The following is a 14,278-nucleotide window of genomic DNA, read 5'->3' on the forward strand; positions in this document are numbered from 1 at the left end:
AAGGAACTTTGACACCCATAAACAATTTATAAAAAGTTCAATTTGGCACAATGAAAACAACTCAACTGAAAAGATTTTGAGCAAGACCATATCAGAAAGAAAATCTATTTCTTAGAAAAGGATATATTTCTCAAACAAAAGAGCCATTTAAAATAGCATGTGATTTATTGGCTGGAGGTAATCAAAAAGTCCTACCCTTCCTTTTCTGTTGAATTTGTGTTAACAGTAAAGAATGTCTAAATTCCTTTTTAAAAAATTCATTTTTTCTGCCTTACTGATGTAGTTAATGTCTCTACGCATGGTAGAAATTTTGTAGATATTGAATTCTACTTTGATTTCTAGAATAATAATATTTTGAAACACTAATTAGATTTAATCCAAAACTGAAAGAGTAGTTTAAAGAGATTAAGCCAAAAACAAATCCTATGTAGTAATAAATACAAAAAATATATAAAAGTTTCTTGATATTCAAATGTATGTTTGAAATCATTCAGAGTCGAGTCTCAGATGATATATGTATTTTATTCTCGTGTGTTTCTCATTTTCTTGAGGAAAAGACATTTTCTGTATTGAAACTGGACTTTAGTTTTAGCCTAGAACTGTGAATGTAAATATAGTGCAAAAGACTGTTTATTATAACTTCAGTGAATGTTTTATCCATAACCTTTCAAAAACTTGTCAGTAATGTGACCAATAGTTCTCAGCTTGCAGCTCAGCAGTTCTGGGTGGCATCAGGAGAAATGCTGATAGCAAATATATGGGCCGCATCTGCCCTTCAGGCCCTCAGCCTATGAAGTACCCAGGAGTGGTGAACTTTGAATGTCTTTAGTATTTTTTTTTTTTGTATCAATGTAACAAATCCAAACTATGTCAGTTTGAGATGGTGTTGGCAACATGTTTTTACATTCCCAGGAGTGCGGGGCATTGTGTTTTCTCTCATATACCGAAAACCCAGAAATATTAAACTAGAAAACAAAATAGAATAGAAATTAATATCTTTAACTATTTTTGAGCCGAGTCAATTTTTTTTTTTACTTTTAATGAAGCCATTGTTAGTTTTGGGTTATTGCACATATTCATTTCTAAAAGCATGCCTTTGGAGTTTATTCATTAGAATGGTGAATATTATGTTAAATGTATTCAAACATTTAATTTTATTAAAATTAATAATAAAACTTGTTCATAAATAATATAAACAAATTTCTAGGGACAGTGGGAAAAAATAGATCACATGAAGAAAATTGACACAAATTTCTTTATTTCCTACTAGAATATGTATATGTTCTCTCTTTTTGCTTTTCTTTTTTCCAGTGCACCAAAGTGCGGTAATCTCAAGTTTTACCGCTCTTCTTTCCCCCCAAAAGCAAATCCATTTATTTATTATTCAGTGGCATAGAGTATAAGCAAATGCTTCAGAGAAAACACAACCCTTACAATTGTCTGAATTTTAACTGGCTACTGTGTTTAGATTTTCAATTTCCCGTCTTTCTTGCCTGCCAGTTTTGAAGAGAGTGTTCATATGCCTCACAATATGCTGAGCCCAAGATGATCAGCCAAGTCTTGGCTTCTTTGAGAGCTTAAACCCTTTAAACTCAGCACTCTCTCCGGCTGGCAGGTCAGCAGCGCTGAGCAGACGCTGCAGGTTTCTGCTTAGTTAAGTTTCCACAAATGCAGCTCTGCTTATTCTTAGCAAGAAAGGGGAAAGATTATCTGCCCCATGAACAATTCTATCCATCTTCCTTTTCTTAGCTCTCTGTGTCTAATCTGTTTGGCATAGCAGGCTTTTTCTTTTTTTTTATTCATAAGTTTTTGATTGACAGATATTATTAAAAACAAACAAACCAACCATAAGATGTTAATGTCTTTCACTCCTGAAGGCATGTATTTACTTCTCATGAAAACTGCATATGTTTCACTCATTTTCCCATTTTATATTAATAGACATGTTTGGCAAAATAATACTCCATAGATTTACTCTTCAGATGTTAGTTTTTATATAGAGATTAAGTTTACAAAAAACAATGTAGACTGTCTTTAATCTCATTTGATTCACATCTAAACTCTATTTCAGACATTTCCTCCATAACACTTCAACTCTTGTTCAAACACTGGCTGCTTTTCTTAGGGTTACAGAGATAACTCAAACCAGCTAAATGAAGTTGGAATATCTGTTTATTCTGCACAATTTCTTTAGGTCATTATTAAAAGCTCAAAATAAAAATAAATGGTGTTTAGGGTAGCACTTACATAACTAATGTAGCTTATGTATGAAAAAAATTCAGTATTGGCATATTTCAGCTTAAATAAGAATCAGAAGGCAAATATTACCTTGCTACATGTTCCTGATTTTCATATGCATTTGCAGATGAAATTACTGGTTTGTGTTGGTTTTGCTTTGATTAGTTACTTGACTTTCCTATGGTTGACCTCTATAAGTGGTTGAATTCAAATGCAATAATGCCATTTGTTATGTGATTATTAGACTTAGTTGTGGACAAAATAATAATAAGTATTGATTTTGGCCTTATGTATAACAAGAAACCCAAAGCAATATACTTTATTTTAAATTGAATATTCTGAATTTTAAATCCTTCCTCAGCTGCCATTTATTTTTATTTTTAGCTGACATATTATATTTTGCATTTGATTTTCTGAACTTTAAGAGAAAACCAAATCTTTTCCATGACTTCTTACTTATATATTTTGTCCATCTGACTTACATAGGTTGACCAACATTTTTGGTCCTCTTAATTAATTAAGGATTTCTGGCCCAGAGGTTTTTAAATGTCTTTGGACAAGAAAATGATCCATATATGTGAAATTACTCTATATTTCAAGTTTTATTCAGTGTTATGGCAAAATATTAAGGGGTGGGGAAAAGAAATGGGAAATTTTTCACTGGGATGGAAAACTAGGTTCACAAGAATATAAGAGTCACAGTCCTTTAAAAACTTCTGTTTAAAGCCACCTTTAATAATGATAACAATGATAGTATCAGGCGCCTGGGTGGCTCAGTTGGTTAAGCGACTGCCTTCGGCTCAGGTCATGATCCTGGAGTCCCAGGATCGAGTCCCACATCGGGCTCCCTACTCAGCAGGAAGTCTGCTTCTCCCTCTGACCCTTTCCCCTCTCATGCTCTCTCTCTATCTCATTCTCTCTCTCAAATAAATAAATAAAATCTTAAAAAAAAAGAACGATAGTATCAAATGTTTCTGTCTTTTAAATTATGAGGAAATTATCAAAATGTATTTTTTACTTATTTTTTCAAGCTTAAAATATCTATTTCATATTCATTGCTCCTCTTGTTTCTGTGATAACCTGAAATCATCATGTAGAAAAGATTTCATTTTTCACATCTCCAATAGGTAGCCCACACTTGAGAATCTGAAATACAAAACTCAGATGCTATAAAATCAGTCCTCAAGTTTTTTGTAAAAAGGTTACTTGGAGCAAAAATTTTGGAGAGAAAAATAATTAACCCAATGTGATCATCATTTAAGTTTCTGGGAGGAAACAAAGCCCACTCAAAAGGGGTGATTCAAGAGAGATTGATAGTAAGATGTTTTGTTTTACAAAGGTGTTGGCAGAGTTAAGAAAAACCAGCAAGGGATAGTTTTTTTGTGTGTGTGTGTGTTTTTTAATTTTTTTATTGTTATGTTAATCACCATATATTACATCATTTGTTTTTGATGTAGTGTTCCATGATTCATTGTTTGTTCATAACACCCAGTGCTCCACGCAGAATGTGCCCTCTTTAATACCCATCACCAGGCTAACCCATCCCCCTACCCTCCTCCCCTCTAGAACCCTCAGTTTGTTTTTCAGAGTCCATCATCTCAACAAGGGATAGTTTTGGGAGAAATCTGTTACCACCTCTATGGGTGAAGTGACAAAGGGGCAAGTTGATACCAGAACTCTGTAACACCTACAACTATAGAAGAGGGCTGCTGACCCTTTGAGAGAAGGTCTCCACCAATATCAGCTTACAACCAGGCAGTGAAGTATCTAGCTTTATAAATACCTTGTCTTTCTAATCAGCCACTAACACACTGCTAGTAGTTCCATTGGCCAAACCAACTGGAAGCCGGAGAGCAAGGGAATTCATTTGATGCAGTTCATAAAGATTAGTTTTCTGGGGAACAGAGCAAAGTGGGAGTGGAGAGCAGATCTGTAGGAGTAAGCAAAGAATATCCAGTAAAATTAACAAACTAAAACGCATAAAGTATTGGAGTGACTTGCCAAATGATGCATTTCCTGGTAAAGGGATAATATACTCAAGAATATAAAATATCATAAGAAATTATCCATCTCCACTGAGAATGGAAAGCAGTTCATTCCTGTTCCCATTCACTAAATCATCAGAAAAGTTTATTTTTCATTGTATAGTAATGACTGGGTTTTATTTGTTATTTTTTAAAGATTTTATTTACTTATTTTGAGAGAGTGGGGAGAGAGAGAGAGAGAGAGTACACATGAGCAAGGGGGGGGGGGGGCAGAAGGAGAGGGAGAGAGAAAGAGTCTCAAGCAGACACCATGCCGAACAGGGATACTGACTCAGGGCTCAATCTCACTACCATGAGATTATGACCTGAGCTGAAATCAAGAGTTGGACATTTAACAGACTGATCCACCCATGCACCCCAGTAATGACTGCCTTTTAAATTAGTTTATAGAAAACAGGTGGTACCTTTTTTAAATAGAGAACTCTAATAATTAAAAAAACTAATAATTATGTATAGCAGCCAAATTTTACCATAATGTAGAATAATATCTTTTATCATGACAGCTTGTTGAAATTATTCAATCAAATGTTAAATGTTTATTAAAGAGTAGCTATCTAGTTTGTGAGTCTAGAATCTATATTGTGTAGATGCATAAAACAAAGAATACAGACTCGATTAAACTGAGAAATAAAGGGAACTAAGAGGGGAAACACTATTTGGTTGCCAATATGCTAGTCAATTCAGCCTCAATAGCTGTAGTATCAAATGCCTCAACTTCATTTAAAAATTAACTCTGCCACTTCCCTATTTCTGTCAGTGATGCAGCTATGTTTTGAAGACTTTTACACCATTAATCAATGCATCATCTCTTTCTCCTTCCCTATTTTTTGCCTGGGCTATATGAATGTGAACTATTTTCAAGAAATCATGCTTTTAAATAGACAGCCCTACAGTGAACACACCCACACACACAAATAGAACCACACATGGGCATATATGCACGTGCGAGCACACAGGTGCTTTGAAGAGGAAAATGCATACTATGATGTTCATGAAATTCAAGTTTAATTTCAAATAGAGTAAAAGATTCAGAGAGAATATTGCAACAAAATTGTATAGTGATTGAAGCCAATATGACCAAAAATCACAGAACAGAAAGAAGCAACACTCTTTAGCATAGATAGGAAATAGAAGTACAGTTAAGGATGAAAATGAATTTTGACTTTACATGTTAAATCTGGGGAGAATGATAGTTATTACTCAAGTAATCACTGATGCTGCTTGCTAGTGATTAAAATAAGCTTCCTTGTGTTCTCTCTTTACATATATTGTTAGAGCTTCTCATATTTACCAGGGATATTCTCATCTTGGACCTAAACCTCTGATGATATATAATAAGCTTTCTTAACAAAAAATAAGGGACCTAGTTATACAACTTCAGATATACTGTTCTTAGAATTCTGCTTTTAGAGAATTTAATTCAGACAGAAAGTTTATCTTGGCTCTTCTCGTGTGTGTATGTGCGCATGTGTGTGTATTCTGGTGTGTGTGTGTGTGTGTGTGTGTGTGTGTGTGTGTATTAGGACCAACACATGGGTTTTACCAAAAGAAATATAAATATTGTTTAATTTACTGTCTTATAATGTGATCCCTTAAGTCTCTATATACTTGTGAAGTTTTTTCATATGTTTAGAGAATAAAACAGAAGGCAAGAGATTCAGAAAGCCTTTTTGAGTAGCACCCATACTCAGAACTCATACTATGGTTGCATTTTGTGTTCTCTGCAAAGAGATCACCAGAAAAGGATGGCAGTCTCCCATCTAAAAACATTCTGATAGAACCAGCACATTTTTGTGCACAGTGATAATGCAGGAAAATTGTCCAAACAGCATTTCTATTTCAGTTTGATAGTCACTCAGGTTTTGCTGCAGGAATTTGTATATTAATATAGATTTTCTATAATTTGTTTAGCCTCCTGGCTTCACCTAATCCTCTAAACAATCTATAATGGGGACTGAGAAGTGTCAAAGGACCAAAGTTTCATTTTAAAGAATTATCAGCTAATCTATAATTGTCTATTTACTTTTGAAACGTCAGAAAGTACAATGGACTCAGTAATTAGAATACTGGCAATCCCATTATTGTCAAGTACAAAATACATTTTGCCAGATGAAAATACATTGGATCAATTTATTGCATCTTCTTTTATATGTCTTCAAAAGTTTTTCCTGATTATTTACTTTTTTCATGAGAAGAATTGAACTGCTGTCAGGAATATTTTTAACAGAGCCATCAAAATGGTAGCAATGACAACAATAATACAACAAGCATTTTTAAATGCCTACCAGTTGTCAGACATGGAGCTCTTAAATGGAATTGCTCATTAATTCTTACAGCATCTTTTTCTGACAAGGATTTGTACCACTTACTATGAGGAAACTAAAGAAAAGATCAATTAAGTATACTTTGCTCCCTAGGGCAATAAATGGACAGTCAGATTCCACTCTTTAAACTCAGCCCTGCTGTGATGCTTCCCTAAACATAACTCTAACAGGGCTTTTTCCTTTCTTTCCTTTTTTTTTTAATAGAATAGACCATCAAAGGACTTGGGAAATTAAAATTCATTAATAATCACAGGACCAAAATGTATGGAGAAATTATTTTTTCTCAATCCCATATAACAACAAAAACCTCTGGACCTTGGACTCAGGTACTATTGGAAGGGAAAACAAAATTGTTCTAAATTTAAAACAAACAAAAAACCTTACTAAATAATCTTGCACAGGAGCCCAGAAAGTGAGAGAAAGCCAAATGGCATGCTTGAATGTTTGCAAAGTCAATTTATCAATAGACATTACAAAGCCCCTATAAGCCAACTCAGGAAAGATGTATTAACTTATTCTTCAGTATCAAATAACACTAAAGAAAATTTATTCCAAAATTTAGAATTTTAGTATTCCCTTACTATAAAGCTAAAAGCAAGGACCCTTCCCTTTGTCTAGCAACATGTGTTTAATGTTCATTCTCCTTTATAGTGATACTTTTTATTTTTTAAAGATTTTATTTACTTATTTGAGAGAAAGAATGAGACAGAGAGAGCAAGAGAGGGAGAGGGTCAGAGGGAGAAGCAGACTCCCCGCCGAGTGGGGAGTCTGATGCAGGACTCGATCCCAGGACTCCAGGATCATGACCTGAGCTGAAGGCAGTAGCTTAACCAACTGAGCCACCCAGGTGCCCTATAGTGATACTCTTTAAGAAAAGTAAATAATTATATTTTATCCAAACCTAGATAAATACTCTCACATTACTAGCATACCATAAATGATATAAAAATAAAGCCATTTTAAATTTATTCATAGAAGTGGGTGCCTGAGTGGCTCAATTGGTTAAGCGACTGCCTTCGGCTCAGGTCATGATCCTGGAGTCCCGGGATTGAGTCCCATATGGGGCTCCCTGCTCAGCTCCCTGCTCTCCCTCTGACCCTCTGACCCTCTTCCCTCTCGTGCTCTCTATCTCTCATTCTCTCTCTCTCAAATAAATAAAATCTTTAAGAAAATTTATTCATAGAATGATGACCTTTATTCTGTTTTTTATTAATTTATACTTGTTCTTTTTTAGAAAGTATTAAATTTCTATAGTGTTTTATTAAGATGATAAGGAAACATATGAGTCATTTGATGGATTTATTAAATTATACACTAATTTATAAGAAATGAGACCTTTATTTGTTAATGTTGCAAAAGCAACAAAAAGTTTTTAGAGGTTTCATATACATATGAAATTTCTTCCTTTAGACTTTTCTAGGGACTTATTGCAATGTCATAAATACTGTAAAGACACACTTTGAAGAGAATTAACATAGGTTTTGTAGTTTGCATGCTATACATAACTGTTATCACCAAAGAACAAAACAACTGTGTTTAGAAACTAAAGAAGGAATATCAATACGGAGGATATCAGAGCTCTCACCTTGTTGGTTGACAGCCCAATATATAACTGCAGAAACTCTTTTTATTTAGCTAATAACACTATGTGATTGCTTTAGACCCCACCTCTCAAGAATTTGGAACCATCAATAGTTTATACCTCTGACTGATCTTCAAGTAAGTAAAGATATGCCCAAAGAATACCTTAAAAAGAGATTTTGGAAAAATATTGTGCTTGTAAACAGGGTGCATTAGTAGCTCAGGCTACTTAACTGTCCTGGAAAAATCTTTAAATCACAGAAAATATACATTTGATAACAAAGTATATTATTATATAGAACATATCTATTCTATATTCATATTATATTTTGAAATACCTATTTAATTTTGTTGTTGAGAGAGAGAGGGTGTGTGTGAGCAAGGGGAGGGGTAGAGAGAGAAAGAGGGAAAGAGAGAATCTTAAGCAGACTCCACACCCAGCCCCAAGCCTGATGTGGGGCTCCACCTCATGGCCCTGACATCATGACCTGATCCAAAATCAAGAGTTGGTGGCTCAATTGACTGAGCCACCCAGATGTCCCTAATTTTTATTTTCTCCTCATCAATAATAAAATTCTTCTCTCTTCTAAGTCATAGATGACATGATTGAGGTATAGGATAAGAAAATTGTTCCATATTAGCATACTCCACATTGCTTAATGGAAACATATTATAGCATATGACTGAGGAACTTAATTTTTTTAACATTTATTAAACATCTATTCCAGACTTCTTCTGTATGTCCAGCAAATTGCATCTGGTCCCGTTTCTTCAATTAACTTACTGTGTAACCTTGATTTCTGAGTCTGTATCTCATATAAGTGGGATAATTAAACGAGGTGAACTACAAGATATATCCAAGTGGATATTTTTTGAACTTAGTAGAAATAGTTTTATATGACAATAATTTCATTTTCAATTTATTAGCATCACCATTGCTTGGACCTAGTCCAACAATTCAATTTTTGATGTTTCAAAAAAATATCTTACTTATCAGAATGGTTCACCTATAAAATAGCAAGATAATTCTCTGGTGAAGTTCAGAGAAATAAGGTAATTTTAGGCAACATACTTTGTGTGTTCTGTTCTTCCCTAGAGGAGGACAAGCATAAGAGACCAAATAGATCTACAATGAAATCTAGTTAAATATAAAGGTTTATGTATTTTCAGTGTTTGAAAGGGAAATATCAGTGTCCACATAGAGAACTAAGTGAACACTGACCTTAAGATGAGGTGTGTGTGTTTGAACTTTTTAAAAAATAGAGCCCCTGTATAATTATCTCCTATATCTTCAGAAAGTCTTGCCACAAGTAATGCCTGACCTTCTAGACACTATCAAATATTTAGTAAGTAGATATTCTTATTCCACTCTATTTTTTTTTTTGGTTTCTTATTGGCCTAATTCTGTAACTACAGATCAGAGGTGCAAGGAATTTTACTTGTTATTTTTTTATTTGTGCCAAATGTCCTAATTAACAGTTCCAATAACTTACCTCATAAATAGGATTAAATAACTTTAGCCATGCTCTCCCATGCCAATCATTATGATCTCAACCATAATGCAATAGAATATATTAGGTTTTTCAGAAGCATAACACTTTTCTAATGTTTTTCTTTTTTTCTCCATCTCATTTGTTAACAATACTGAATTTTCAATTTTCCTATTTCTGTCACTCACTTTATTTGATCATCGTTCTCTTTCCAAGTGGTAACCACAATGTTTGCTGGTTTACCAAATAAGGCTTTTATGACATTTTAGTGGATGCTATCTGTGATTTGCAGTTCAAACTTCCTTCAAGATTGAAAGATACAGTCCTTGCTGGTGGAAGTGCTTCCAGCCGTTAGCCCTCTTAGAAGACTGTCCTCAGCTGGAGAGAATCATTTCGCTCCTGGTCTTGCTCCTTCAATGTGTATCACTGGTTGATACATAATACGTAATATAGGCCCAGCCCTCTCACCATAAAGTAGAATGCTTCTGAGTAGTTCTCCCAGACTCTGTTCCATTTGGGCTCAGCAGAGGCTTTTAATTGTATTGCAGTCCAACCTTCCCCCTTGCCTATTCTTTATTTCCTTCCTCAGGTTCTTATCCTACACATTAGTTTCCATTACAGAATCTGCTTCCTGGGGACCCAACTTGAAAAGGTATCAAAACTAGTTAACATCTTTCAACATTTTTTTGGTTTTATAGAGTCTTAGTCATCCATATTCCTGTTAACAAAAAAGAGAATGAATTTATTTGTTAGAAATAATTGGATTTGAAATATGGTATATAATAAGTATAGAACAGTAATCAGGCATATATTTTTTCCAATGAAAATATAGTTAATATTCATTGTTTAGCACTCACTCTTTTACAGTTTAGTTGCCTATACTTTTCACTAATTTAAGTTGGACAATAACTCCCTTTGAACCTGAGTACAAATAAGACAGTGGATGAGTTATTTGCCTAGATTTTTCTATAAGCCATGAAAAAAGAATTAAGTTAATAAAAACCAGACTCTTGACTAAAGTATTTTGCTTTATTCATTTAAAATTATTTTTAATAGACTTGATCTTATATTTATAAAGATGTTTTCCATCTTTCTCTCTCTGTATCATACTCATCTGTTCCTGTATCTTTACTTTTATTGCCAAATTATCCTGTCTGTATATCTTGCCACATGTGGAAAACAAATATAAAGATATTAGAAAAATGTAATAAAGTACAACCGTGTTTTAGCAGAATCAGGTATTTAGTTTAAGCTCCCTCCAAGAAAGTTTAATTCATGGAGTAGGGAAAGGATTTAGCTAAATTTTAGCATACTATACATAAGATCTGTTGAATTCCAGAATAATAGGGAAGACAGTCAAAATGGGAACTGAGCTACAAAATACTAATTGTCTAATTAAATCTGCTTCTTGATTCCGAGTAGATGTACCATTATATCTGTTAGGTCTTTCACATGAAGTCCAAAAATTCCTTGCATGACTGATTAAATTCAAGGTTCCACATTAATCACAAGATGTGTGTTTATCTTTCATTTGTTTCTCTTAGTTTAAGAGAAAAATGGAAATTTAAGTAGTAATCTTCTACAGTGTTGTAGGACAAGGTAGCATGTCTATGTGGCCTGTTTTATTTAGAAATTGGTAATTGTTTCTGTATATTCACATATGAACTCTCCAACAAACAAATGCACACATTCAGCTCAATTGAATGGAAGAAGAGTAGACTATAAATTTTCACATAGAAAATTACTCAGGATAAACCCATATAGATTATTTTAGGAAAACTGTCCCTTAACATTAATGATTTCATATGATGAATTCCAACACAGTATGATTCCCTAAACCCCAAGGGCGCTGTTTTTGCAGCAGCATCTACACTTGTTGCTGGTCTAAGGCAATGAGTGCTGGCTGTAGAACTGGATAGTGAGAATAATGCCTCAGGTAGATACTTACCTCAAGAAATAGGCAAGAAACCTCATATCTGACCAGCAATAGAATATCTCTCTCAGTGGTATATTCCAAACCATAATCCACCATGACCAAAAGAGCAAGTTGGTGAGGAATATAACCATAGAGCTGTCAGATTTAACAAATAAAAATTTAGGACATTCAGCTCAATTTAAATTTAGGTAGTCAAGGGGTGCCTGGGTGGCTCGGTCGTTGGGCGTCTGCCTTCGGCTTGGGTCATGGTCCCAGGGTCCTGGGATCGAGCCCCACATCGGGCTCCCTGCTCAGCGGGAAGCCTGCTTCTCCCTCTCCCACTTCCCCTGCTTGTGTTCTCTCTCTCGCTGTGTCTCTCTCTGTCAAATAGATAAAATCTTAAAAAAAAAATTTAGATAGTCAATGGACATTTTCTCACTACAAAGATATGCTAAATATTGCATCCTGTATTTTATCTGGCAACTCTGTATAATAAGCTTCCAAAGACAGACAATAAGAGTATATTCAAAGGCCAGGAAAACAGAAACCATTTTATGTATTTCAGAGAAAATTTGATACAGAAAAATGGTTACATAGGTATTGGAAGACCTAAGAGAGCAAACGGGAAATAGTGAGGTAACTCAGATACTAGTAACTACAGGATAGAGCTATGATCTGCAAGGTTGGGGGACAAAAGGGAGGGGCTTTTTTCCCTGGAGCCCACAATGAACAGGAGAAGTTGCATGGCTGTACCTAGACCTTGACAAGGGGCCCCGCCATTGATACTGCAGCACGGGGGAGAAACTACCCAAATCAAAGTATGAACCCAAGAAAAAGTGCCAGGTGGGGATAACAAGAGCACCAAGGGAGACAGATAAGGGGCTGATTCTGACTGATGACTGTGGGAAAGAGGCTCTTTCCAGAATAGTTGTCAGCTACTGCTGTATTAATGGAGATTATTGGTCCTCCTCCTCCAACCACTGGTAGAGCCCAGCCAGAAATAAACTGGCAAGGAACTCTAAGAAATATCATTCCCCACTCATTAAAATACACAGAGAAGCACAGAAAAGTGTGAATAGGGGCAGAAGGCAATTACTCAAGCAAAGAACATCTTTTTAAAAATCTGGACAAAAGAATAAGATTCAGAAAAGAAGTTGAGAAAAGAACAGTAATTTAAGTTCCAAAATTAACAAACTAAAGAATTAACAGCTGAAGTGACAGAATTAATAAGAAAGACAAAGACTCTATCTAATTATAAATAATTTCATCAAAGTGGTTAGGATAATATTTCTCTTATAAAGAAGAATTAAATTTCCTATAAACTGCAAATAAATTTCGCAAAGTAAAATTAAAATTATGTCAACTAACAGGGAAAAGAGAAAAATAGCCAATACCAGAGATCAAATTAATCAAATGGTGGAAGGTCCCAGAAAATTTTCTTAGTGTTATAAACACATTTTAAAAAAAATGGAAAGAGCTAGACTATGCTGGGAGCCTCATCCAGTCTGGCGGTCAGGTTTGCTGACAGTGACAAGGAGTACATGATGCAGCGAATGCAACAGATGGCTCTCCAGATGGGCATGTTCAACCCCATGGCCTTCCCGTTTGAGGCCCATGGCACTGACACACAGGCACTGACGTAGCAGCAAGTGGTACTAATGGCATCAGTCGAGCAGGATGGCTATCTGAACCCCATGGCTACCTTCACTGCTACCCAGATGCAGCAGATGGTGGTCCTCAACATGAACGGCCTGGTGACCTCACCCATAACCTCAACCTAGGTGGCAACACTTTTGGAGCATCACTTCACCACCTGTGCATGCCTAGCATCCCATCCCCTACTGGGGTGAGAGGCTCACTGGCCTTCCCCCCAACAGGCCACTGGGCAACCTGCTGTGGAAGCTGTGTTTTACCAAAAGCATCCACTCCTAAACACAGAGCCACACCAGCACAGAACCCCTGCAGCAGGCCTACGCTGGAGTCAGAAGTATGCACGTCCAGCCGCCCACTGTGCTGACTATGGTCAAGTAAGACAGGTCTTTCTGCCCTCAGTAAGTTCCAGTGATCCACCAGCAACAGAGAGAAGGCTCTGTGAGCTCAAACAACCCAGCCAGCACGCAGACCATCGGCCAGGCCATGAACAGCTTCCAGATGAACATGAAGAGGCTCAAAGTGCAGCCCAAGCAGCTCAGAGAGACCAATCACCCATACTTAGTGTCAGTGGGTCTCTTTCCCGCACCTGGGGGAGACCAGGACTTGCAAAGGGCAGGATGCTGAACAGGCTACATTAAGAAACAAACCTCTCTCAATATATATTTAAAAATAAGAACTATTGACATACCAGCTAGTATCAATCAAGCTGAAGACTCCAGACACACTCTGTGAACTGTAACCTTTTGTTAAGGAAAGTATAAAATCTGTGGGGTTCAGAGGGCACATGTTTGGGGGAAAAATATATAGGAGGTGAAGAAGAAGAAGATGAAAATTGAGAGGAAAAAAAGCACAAAAAAGGGCAAATTTACAACAAAATAATTTGAGACCAGATGGGGATGCTGGAATTGGGAAGAAATGCTGCTCACTGATCCCCAGGGCTTTTCTAGCCCGTGGGCCCTTGAGGCAGGCTGGGGATGTGTGGCAGACCTGGTTCCCATGGGGCAGCTGGGAAGATGCCACTGAGCATCTCTA

General features: G+C 35.9%; 1 pseudogene; it reads left to right on the plus strand.

The window, feature by feature from the left end:
- Positions 1-13,077: 13,077 nt before the first annotated feature.
- On the plus strand, positions 13,078-13,884 carry LOC113927282 (annotated as a pseudogene).
- The last annotated feature ends 394 nt before the right edge of the window (positions 13,885-14,278 follow it).

Source organism: Zalophus californianus, chromosome 7 (genome assembly GCF_009762305.2).
Source record: "Zalophus californianus isolate mZalCal1 chromosome 7, mZalCal1.pri.v2, whole genome shotgun sequence".
Classification (NCBI taxonomy): domain Eukaryota; kingdom Metazoa; phylum Chordata; class Mammalia; order Carnivora; family Otariidae; genus Zalophus; species Zalophus californianus.